An 11,475-nucleotide genomic window follows, 5' to 3' on the forward strand; every position below is an offset into this window, starting at 1 on the left:
TATGACTTGGCATTTTGGTCTTCTTTTCTACTTGGGACTTTGTCAAATAGGCATCCTAAATCATACACTTAGGTGGAGTCTATATGTGTGTACCTCTCTCTTCACTGGTCACTGAAATGCAGCCTTGTCTGGGAATGGCTAGTAGTTATTACAAAAAGGAGTGTAGAATTTATGATATAGTTTTATTTAAAATGGGAAGTGGAAAAATATCTCTGGCTCCTAGTGTCTCATAACAAAGATCTTCAGTCTTGTCATCTTCTGTATGCAGCATCTGATCTTAATCACTTAGCTTTTAATTCTGTTAGTTTTCTTAATGGCACCTCAAAAGTAGCACATTTGTGTAGTTTGTGCAGTTATGTCTTTTTGAGCATTATAGCAGGAGCACTGAAAGAACACCTGGGCTGTTCAGAGGGCTTATTTCTGGAGATATGTAGACACTAGATATTGTTTTCCCCCTGTACCAGCTTCAGCTGGAGAAGGAAAGGGGATAAGGGAGAAATTATTTCCATATGGAAAGTGACATTGGGCTGCTTTGTTACCTGTGTACTTGGTCACTGACTTAACTGAGGTGATTCATGCAGTGCCCTTTATATGCCCTTTATGTGTCCTTTTCTCTCTGCAGGTATCACTGCAAACATGATCATTAGCTGTTGCATACTACTCTTCAGGTGTGGTTTGGGTGCCAGTAGCCAGGTTTGGGTACCTCCTGCAGAGGACAGTAAATGCGAAAAACAGGGAGAGAAGGCTTGGCTTGGCTTGGCTTTTGGATATTGACATCAGCTCTTGCTGTTGAGCTGTAGGTGAAGGAGGTGTAGTTCTGTAGCATAACTAGCACAAGCACCGAGTTCATGGACCTATAGGTTTTTGTGCACATCTTTTCAGAAGCTGATAGCCATGCACACAAAGGAACACTTAGACCAGAACTTATGGATGATTAATTTCCTTATCGTTGATAATGTAAGTCTTTAAGTTGCATTTAATAAAGTTGTTTAAAGAGAAAAACAAGGTGAGTTATCAGTAATAATCCTTGTGAGTTGTTCATCTGCTGCTTGTAGATGAATTCTTTCAACCTGAATTTCCTGGTTTGTTTTTTTTTTTTTTTAAAGAGCCTCACTCAGCCCAGTGGCTCTGTAACAAGCCACAGAGCAGAAATACTGGTTAGAACTTAGCTATTAAGTTGACTTGCTAAGCTAGTTATGGAAAGCATTCACACTGCTTGTGGAAGCTTTGGAGTAAGTATTAGGGAGCTCACCAGGTGGTCCTCTAAGGGCTGAGATTCAGAAGGAAATGACGCTGGTCTGTACATTCAAAATGAGAGCCAGGAGCAAAATGCTGCCAGAGAAGTGACTGTATAAGCTCCATATGCAGAAAATTACTTTCATTCTTGCTGCCAGAACTGGGAATGGACTGACACTTGTCTTGTGAACACTTTTTAATCCTGGAAGCTGATGTTACTGTAAGCCTGGTAGTGCTTCATGCTTTGTGTTTTTGTTATTGGCTAGAGCAGAAGTGAGACCAGTAAAAAGCCTCCTGGGACTTGAACTACTAAAAAAATGGGCAACAGGGAAAGGTGTTTGGTTGCAAAATCCAGGGTTCAGAAAAGTTGCTGGGAAAACAAGGGGTTTTTGTGACCAGATGGGAAATGAAAAGGAAATACTTTGGAAAGTTATCTGCACGTGAATGGGCATGTAGTTCACAAAATAGCCATCAGCCTTTGACTTTTTTAGAAAAAATATTTGTGTGGATTAAAACTTGCTGACTGTTCTGGCTGAACATCCTCTTCAGAGTGAATAATAAAGAAGGGGACAGGGTAAGTCAGGTCATGTAGATAACTCAGTATTTACACAACCTGAAGTAACAGCTTCACCCAGAATTGCGTTATCTGACATTATACAGACTAAAATTTTCTTAAAAGTTGCAGTTTGTGTAAATTTTTTTTTCCTAAGGAATATAAAGAACACATTTCAAGAACAATATTAAATCTGGTTTTGTGATTCCATTGCAGTGGCCCTATCTTCAGCAAGGCTGTTTTATTTACTTCAGAAATACTATAGTAAAGTAGCAAATGATTCCATAGTGGTATATGTTCCAGTGGGGGAATTGTTGTCTCTGTTCAGCATTCTTCCTTTGTGAAGATACAGCAAATGCATGCTATGTGTGGTCATGGAAAGCTCCAGAGTTGTTCCCAGAAAGCTGTGGTAGTTCAAGCTCTTGATTACTAGCCCAGTGTTTTCTCTCCAAAGCTGGTTATATATTCCTACTAATAGCTGAAGCTGCATTTATTAATTTAAAATATTCTAGTCCACATGTATTATCAGTAAAATATGTACTAGTGCACATGTATTATCAGTAAAAAAATCCTATCTATACCTGGTTTAGGTCATATCTCAATTACAGCTACTGTTGTTAATGGGGTCTTACACCTATTGAAATACATGAGCTGGGCACTATTGCATGCCAGACTGCAGTTCTGTACAGTGATAAACCTTTGCAGTCCTTGTTGGCTAGTATCTTAATTGTGAAAATTACTTTTTTATTGGAATTTGGGAAGAAAAAACAAGTTTTCCATTTGGTTTTCTAAGAAGCTGATGCTTCTTAGACTGTTCTTGTCCTGAAGGTCTCTTAGCATTTTCTCTGCTCTGCTTATTGAATGTATTTTATCACACACTGGACCTGAGCTTTTAAAGGCATATATGAGGCAAGGAAAATAATGAAATTAAATTATTTCACTTACATATGAAGTTCTTATTCTTTAGAGTCTGGTGAAAAATGAATTTTAGCTGTCATGTAGGAAACTATTTTCCCTTAAGAGCACTCAGTTTCTCGTACTATCTGTGACTGCTCAGTAGAACAGAATTTTAGGGGTATTTTTCTAATGTGATTGGTTTTTGCCTTTGCTAAAGTTAAATCAGTTTCTAAACAAATAATTTTATTATTCTGCTACACAGGCCATGCACTAATATAATTTTCAAAATGCTTTGAAGAACTGTGGTAAAAAATGACACTGCATGTGATTTCATGTAGTGAAAAACTTAGAGGAAAGTCAAACATGATTAATTGTATCTTTGATAGTTTGCTATAAGGAAAGATTAACTTGATCTGCATAACAGCACTCCAAAAACATAGTTCTGAGACAACCAGGGACAGGAAAATGGGAATACCCACTTCAAAAAAACCCAAAAGTGAGCTTCGGAATATCAGTTATGCAGTATTTGCTACTTAATCTTGATAAAATAACAAATCCTGTCATATTTGTCTTAAGCATAATGCCAGCTAATCAGTTTTGACATATTAGAGATTGATGGCAGTTTCTGGCTATTAACCAAAGAATTGAGCATAGCCTGAAGGCTGTCATAATGTAACCTGATGTTTCTGCTTTCTAGCTGTCTTTGGACTTTACCAAGATGTATGACAGAGTGAGCACCTATTTTTACTTGCTGTCCATACAATCCTCTTTAGTCTTTTTGCTGGGAAGTCATAGCATGAAATGTTCACTCAACTAATACACTCTTTTGAAGAAATAATTGTTTAAATCAATAATGGAGATTTTATTATGTGCTAATCACAGTTTATTGAATCATGAGTGAAATTTTGGGTAAGTGCAGGGGCACCTAAAGCATTTGGAAGAAAGGCTAAAATCAAAAGCAAAATTTCATTCACAATTCACAAAACTGAACTTAAGTGCTTAATAAGGCTCTTCTGAAAACAGACAGGGAGCCCAACCAGGAATTTAGTTTGGGGGAACAGGAGGGTTGGCCACAGGGTGGAGACCTGATCCATGGGTTGATTAGTTTAGATAGGAGTTTCAGAAGAATCTCAGAAGATGCCACCTTCATTTGTGTTCACAAACACAAGTGTCTGTTTTGGTCTTTTTTTCCAAGCTCTGTTGTGCAAAGATTTATTGTCCAGTGGCCTTAAAATAAGATTTCTGCAACACTCTTTGTTTCCATCCTGCCTGTTTTCTGCTGAAGAGCTACTGCCAACCTCTGTGCACAAAGGAGCAAAGAAACCATGGCAATGGCCATTTATAAAATACTTATTGGATTCTTTTTTACAATGCTTCTTCCTTGTTTTGCTCACTGACTGTTCTCACCACCTCTAGGAGATCCAAAGCCTACTTCTGAGTGAAACATGTTAGACTTTCCAATAAAAAGATGCTGGGAAACACATTGTAGAAGTAACACTGTGTGTCGTCAGGTGTGATGCTGCAATGCTGATACGTGGTACCTTCTGCAGTCCAGGTTTGGGAAGAAGTGGTCAAAGATGGAGCAGAGTCAGAGAGTGAGCTATTCTCCTCCCCATCACCTTCAGAAGGCTGTTCTGGTTAAGGGTGGCTTTGTGAGGTCCTCTAAGTCCTCTAGTCCTCTGGTCTGAGAGCTCAGCAAGGAAGAGATGATTTTCCAGCCTTGTGTTTTCCATATCCTTAGTGACACTTTGGACATTCACTTGGAATTAACTTTGTGTTCCAAAGTTCTTTGGAGTATTGTGTGTTCTCTCAGGGTGAGAATGGTTTAGGTGGGCTCCCCTGGGGTGCCACTGAGGGCCTTCTGAAGCTATTACAGCTAGTTCCTGCTAGGAACAACTGCAGTCTTAATAACTTCATGCTACTAAATGGCATGGAAATATTCTAAGTTTTATGGAGTAAGATTTTTTTTTTAAATTATTAATGGAAACTTCCTGCACAGCATGCATGCCATGACATAGAACTGTTTAAAATAAATGCTGGGCTACTAGACACTCAAACTGGCTTAGGGTGTCTGAGAAGTTGATGCTGAAATGGGATGTTGAGAACCCCTTGAGGCTGTAGCATGTCTTGGAACACACTTGATTTTGTTTAAAGCTTCAGAGCTGCCAAGTCAGGTGTTTTTTCCCACAAAGGGTACTTCTAAGCATATCTCTGTAATATATCAGTTTATGCTGCTGGTAACAAGGCACAAAAGCACCCCTAGATAGGGCTGCCCACAAAACTCTTAAACCTATTCATTGCTGTATGTGCAGGTGTAAATTTTTGCTAGATATACCAAAACAAAAAACAAAACTAAAACAAACCAGAAACAAAACAACAACAACAAAAAACCCACCAAAAAACCCCATTAAAGCCCCCAACCAAACCCACCAAAAATAAAACCACATAGCACAATCTTTTACCATAATAGCACAGCAATGCTAGAATTGTGAATGCAAGTTCTTCTCAGTAGCCATCTTAACATTCCTTCTCCTCAGCATGTTTAGCAGTATTGCTTTCTCCATTCAAGCATGAAGCATAAACTGACAGCCGGGTTTTTTTGGAACAGGAAATATAAACTGGAAACATCAGCTGTGTTGTAAAATTGGCTTTTGGAGATTTGTCTCATAGTTAAAAGAAACCTGTCTGTTTATATAGAAATTCCAATGCCTTGTGCAAAGGTTAAGAATAAATCCTGCTGCCTTTTTGCTATTTGTTGCTTGCTAGTCATGGGAAGGATCTGTGTTTTCTGCTTCAGTGCTGTTATGAGTATTTCTGTCACATTTCTCTCACAATGTAATAGAGCATTTCAGAAGCAAACATTGTCTACACAGGGTGCCCATCAGGAATACTTTTGAAATTGTGTTTCTGTAGCACTATTTCCAGACATTTCAATGAACTTTATATCCCCTTTTTGTTAGTAATTTTGCAAACCAAGAGCAAAAGAAGCTCCCTCCACACTGAATTTTTAATCTAAACTGACACAGAGCTGAAAAGTGGGAGAGGAAGGAGGCCAAAAGCAGTGAGGCTGTCTGCCAGTGAGGCAACTGATTAGCAGCTGTGGGTGTGGATTTGCAAGAGGGCTAGCCTCCCCCTTTGGCTTTGTTTCCTCCCAGCATATCTTCAAAAGAGCTAAAAGTAAACAACCCCATTCTCAGTGTTCTTCTGCTGAGTTTAAATTTCAGATCTACGTTTGTCTGCATGTCCCTTTCCACTTATCCTCCCTGCTTTTGTTAGAGCAGTCTCCTTTTTCTCTTTCTGTGCTGGAATAATAAATCACGCTGTGTTGTTAAAAGATGGAGAAAATTGTCCACGCAGGAGCAAAACAGGAAACCTGGCGATCAAAAGGGCAAAAGACAGATGGCGTGTCACCCGGTGCGGTGCTGCTGCTCTGAGAGCTGTGCTGCTCAGAGCACACGATGACAAGGCCGGTGTCGCGGCAGCTGGGCGTGGAGAGGAGCTGACCTCTTTTTTTCACAGGCATGTGCCGACGGTGCACTGGAGCGTCTGCTGAATCGATGAGACATGAGGAACAGTCATGCCCGGGCTGGGATTAGACTGGCCATGCACATTCAGCATGAGCACAGCCGACCCAGTAATTGAGCGGGCGTATTATCTCCTTCAGAAGTGTCCTTTCCAAAGTGATAAAATATTCACTGGGTGACCTGCTCAGCAGCTGACAGCAATTCTTAGGCCAAATTCTTGTTTATTAACGTGGGAGTACATAGCTGTTTTGGCCAACACCCTCTGCAAGCTGGCTCACCAAACCACTGAGTGCAGTGGTCAGAACTACAAAAGCTGCTACCAGAAAACAGGTTGCTGGACTCCTGATGAACAGAGTCTTGCAAAACCATGATGCAAATCATTGCATCGGATGAAAGCAACCTCCTCAGGGCAGATCTCAGTGGAAAATCCTATCTCTATGAAGTATTAAAATTAATTCACTTTAATCAGATCACATGCTTAGTTTGAGGTTTTTGGTTTTGTGGTTTCTGAAACCACATCTGTATTTGCAGAAAGCTAGGAACAAAAACCAAAGGTGTTTTTGGTAGTGATACATAGGGTTTTTGAATGCTGTCCATGATGACATGAAGCCTGAATGGTAGGGAATGTGTCATCTAAACTTCAGGTGTTCTGTACTTCTGGGTAATTGTGTGCAGATCCTCTGTCTCAATGTTCATTTACTCTGCTGTTCCCACTTTTGGGCCCTGGATATCTCTGGAAAATAGATACTTTTACCTTTGCAGTCCCACAGAAGTTATTGACTTTATAATCTTTCCTCTTATTAAACCTCTTCTTGTCTTTCATGGGCACCAACCCCCCTTTTCTCACAATGAGTCTGTGTGGTTTAATCCATGTAAGCTAAAAGCTCTTTCTTGTTCTCTGTTTCTAAATAGCTGGCATTTTATAAATGAATAAAACTTTTGCCTGACTTTTCCAGAAATATGAGTTGGCTTTATTAAAAAAAAACCAGCAAAACTCCCCATGTGTATGTTTTGTTGAAAACAGAATAAAGTATCAACTTTTGATATACAAATGCTCAGACACATCCTACATTTCAAATCCTTTTCAGATCCTACATTTCAAAGACCATTCCAGCTCCTTGGTTTCTCAGGGATGGGTGAGGTCCTGCTGCAGAGTGTCCAGGATCAGCTCCTCAGCATGCTGGGCTGGCAGGGCAGCAGCACAGGCGGCCAGGGTGCCACGGGACTGGTGGGACGCCTGCCAGCCCCAACCTGTTCTCTGATCCCCCATCTTGTGATTGCAGTCACAAGGCCACCTCTCTGTGGCTGGCTGCTCACACTAACTCAGTTTCCAGTCAAAGTAATTTATGAACAACTGCTCATTTATTAGAGACTGGTGGGCATGCTGTGTTTTCTTGTGTTACTGGATACCGCTAGGTTTGTGTAGTTTTCCTTTATTTTACTTCTGAAATAGGTGCAAATGTTCCCAATAATTGTAAAGAAGAATTAATTTTGGCAACACGTTTGACAACGTGCTTTAACTAACAACTGTCACACACACACACACACACACACACACACACACACACACACACACACATATATATATGGTACAGTACAAATAGTATAGTTTCTGCATCTTTCTCCAAAAGTAATGGGAAGTCAAATGTGCACTGATTTATTCATATATAATTTTATGCCAAGAAGCTATTAAATACTGATACAAAGGCACATATGTGAACTAGAATTCAGTTCACGTGTCTTACCAGGAGTTTCCATGTATTTTTAATTTTGTATCATGCTGGTGAGTACCTGAGGAATAATAGCAGGCATTGCTGACTTCTGCATCTGGAGGCAGTCACAATATCTTCATCATGAACACTGCCTGCTTCTCTCAGCAGCCTGATGGCAGCTTGTAGTGTGTCCCCTTTCACACCAGTACAACCACTAAATAGTCTCTGATTCATAAAAAAAAAAACACACACCAAAAAAAACCAACCAAACAAACAAACAAAAAAACCACAACCCACCACGCAAAAACAGACCAAAGAAACAAACAAACCCCAAACAAACAAAAAACTTGCAAAACCATGATGGGAGGCCATGGAAGGAAGTTGTGGCCTGGTATTGCAAGCACTTTGTAGGTGGTTTCCCCTCACCCCACAGTTAGTGCAAGAAGGCTCTGCAGAAATGGTCTGAACTAGTCTTGCACTGCAGACAGAAACTTTAAAATTCATCCTCAGCCTTTAGGACTTTGTGGAGTGGTGTGCTTGTAGGGTTGTGCTATATGTATCAGAATACATACAAGTACTTAGGTATTTGAGGCAGAGAGCAAAGCAGAACTCCAGCAAAGAACATCCACTGTTCACACTGAATAAAGTAGCTGTTTTCTTAATCTGCTTTTGAGGTTTGTATAGGTTGTTTATACAGAGCAGATATGGATCTCTTTGTAAGCACCAGCCACCCAGCAGCCCACAAACCAGGAGAATTTTCATTTAAGTGTCAGCAGACACCTAAGCAGCACTAAGTTATCAGTCAGAGCAGTGTCCCAGCACTAGCCCCTCTTCTATCATGTACTTTTGGTGCAAACTGAGGAAAAGCCCCAAAATGTGGGGAAAATAGCAGCTAGGATTAGATCCAGGCTTTGCTGTGAAACTACACTTCAATGAGAGCAAGTTGGGTGACAGTAAGTAGGGCACTCAGTGACTGACACATTGCAGTGTGCAGGTGTATACATCCTGCCAGCAGGAGCACAAATCTTAGCCACTAGACTGGGTACATCCACTGCAAAACAAACTTTCAGCATGTCCCTAAGTGGTGGTTTTTAGAGGCCCTGTGGTTATGCTGAGGAATTTCTGTTCTAGCCTTATCATCTCTCCTGGCCCTTGGGAACAGGACCAAGTTACCAGTGATCCTTCTGATGTAAAACTAGTATTGTTAGTTTACTTAGACTGGCCTCAAATTATACTTGGTTTTAGGTTTCCAACTTAAAAAATGCAATGGGGTTCCTTGATAAATTAGTGACATCAACATCTATTTGTGTTCCTATGTAGTGACTCAGAGAGAGAGAGAGAATTACTGTATATGTATATAGGTCTAAAAAAAATATTGTATATATGTGTATATGTATTCCATGCACATTCTTTTCACAGGGAAACAGATTTATTAGTTTCCATAATCAGGGTGCATAATTTCGTCATGCAGTAAAAAGATTTTATTATCACCTAAACGATCCTTTTTTTTATTTTCTGCTTCCTCTTCAGTCTCCAGGATTTATTTAAGTGTTGTTTGTGTTCTGCTGCTGATAGTAGAGCTTTGGGAAGCACGTGATGAGGAACAGAATAAACAAGTACATGCTGTACTTGCTGATCCTGGGCAGTTGTCACAGCTTTAAAAAGTGCCAGAGAAACACCTGAATGAGGAGTGCTTTGATACCTGAAGCAGCACTGAAATCACATCCTCACCCCTGGGATAGCAATAATTCAGGGTAAATACTCATCCTGAATAATTTTCTGTCTGCTTTTGTTCAGCCTGCCTCTTTTTAGAAGTAATAAAACACATTTGAGTTAAAAAATAACTGTTGGATTTTCTTGGCAGGAGTATTCTTAATTCCTCTCAATGTTCTAATGTAATTCACAGAATATTCTTAATAAAGTTTTGTACCAGCACAGTGGGAGTTGTGGATCAGGGGTGAAAATGAGAAGAGAGTGCAGGGGTTGTTTACATCACGGAGGTTCACTAAAAAAACATTAATATAATGAGACAGGAGAGTTGTAAAGGGGGTTAGACAGGAGGGTCTAATACTTAAAGTGACCTAAAGCCCAGTTTTCACATCCTTATCACGTAATGTAATCACACATTTCTTTTCATTGCTAATTTTTGCTCTCATTGGTCAATGGCTGCTAGTTTCGCAGTGGATTATTTCTGATCTCCTTAGGCAGTGTCAAGTCTGAGATCTAGCACCAGAAACCCTAAGGGAGGGATGGCTATAGAAACCTAGAAGTGTCAGAATCACAGAATCATTAGGGGTGGAAGGGACACCTGGAGATCAAACCCCCCTTCCAAGGCATGGTCAGGTACAGCAAGTTACACAGGAACCTGTTCAAATGGGTTTTGAATGTCTTCATGGAGGGGGACTCCAGGACAACCTGTTCAGTGTAAAGAAATTTCTCCTCATGCTGAGGTAGAATTTCCCGTGTTTTAGTTTATGGCCATTGGTCCTCGTCCAGTCACTGGCCACAACTGAATAAAGCCTGGCACTGTCCTCTTGGCACCCACCTTTGAGATAACTATATGTGCTAATGAGAGCTCTCTCAGTGTTCTCTTCTGCAGACTAAACAGGCCCAGTTCCTACAGTCTGTCCTCATAAGACAGATGCTCCAGACCCCAAATTATCTTTGTGACCCTCTGTTGAACCCTCTCCAGCAACTCCTCATCTCTCTTTTCGTGAGGAGCCCAGAACTGGACACAGCACTCCAGATGCAGCCTCACCAGGGCTGAGTTGAGCCACAACTCCCTCGACCTTCTGGCCATGCTCTTCCTGATGCACCCCGGGATACCCTTGGCCCTCCTTGCCACAGGGGCACTGCCAGCTCACGGACAGCTTGTGATCCACCAGGAGTCCCAGGTCCTTCTCCACAGAGCTGCTCTGTAGGAGCAACCCCTGGCCTGTGCTGGCACTTGGAGCTGTTCTTGCCCAGGTGCAGGACCTGACACCTGCCCTTGCTGAACTCATTAAGTTTCTCTCTGCCCAGCTCTCCAGCCTGTCAAGGTCCCACTTGGGGGACCAATGGCAGCAGAGCCTTCAGGTGGATCACCACTCCCTCAGTTTAGAGCCATCAGCAACTTGCTGAGGGTACATTCTATCCCCTCATCTGGGCCATTGATAAGCAAGTTGAACAGGACTGGTTCCAGCGTTGATTTATCCCAGAAAATGCCACTGGCTGTTGGTCTCTATGTGGATTCTGTTCTGCTGGTCAAGACCCTCTGAACTCGGCCATTCAGCCAGTTCTCAATCCACCTCACCATTCATTCCTCTAACCCACATTTCCTGAGCTTACCTGCGAGGATGTTATGGGAAACAGTGTCAAAAGCCTTGCTGAAGTCAAGGCAGACAACATCCACTGCTCTTCCCTCACTGACCCATCCTGTCATGCCTCCACAGAAGTTTATTAGATCGGTCAATCATGAGTTCTCCTTGGTGAATCCATGGTGACTGCTCCCAGTGACCTTATTGTCCTCTACATGCCTGGGCATGACCTCCAGAATGGGCTGTTCCATTCCCTT

This window comes from Passer domesticus, chromosome Z, assembly GCF_036417665.1.
Source record: "Passer domesticus isolate bPasDom1 chromosome Z, bPasDom1.hap1, whole genome shotgun sequence".
In the NCBI taxonomy this organism is placed as follows: Eukaryota; Metazoa; Chordata; class Aves; order Passeriformes; family Passeridae; genus Passer; species Passer domesticus.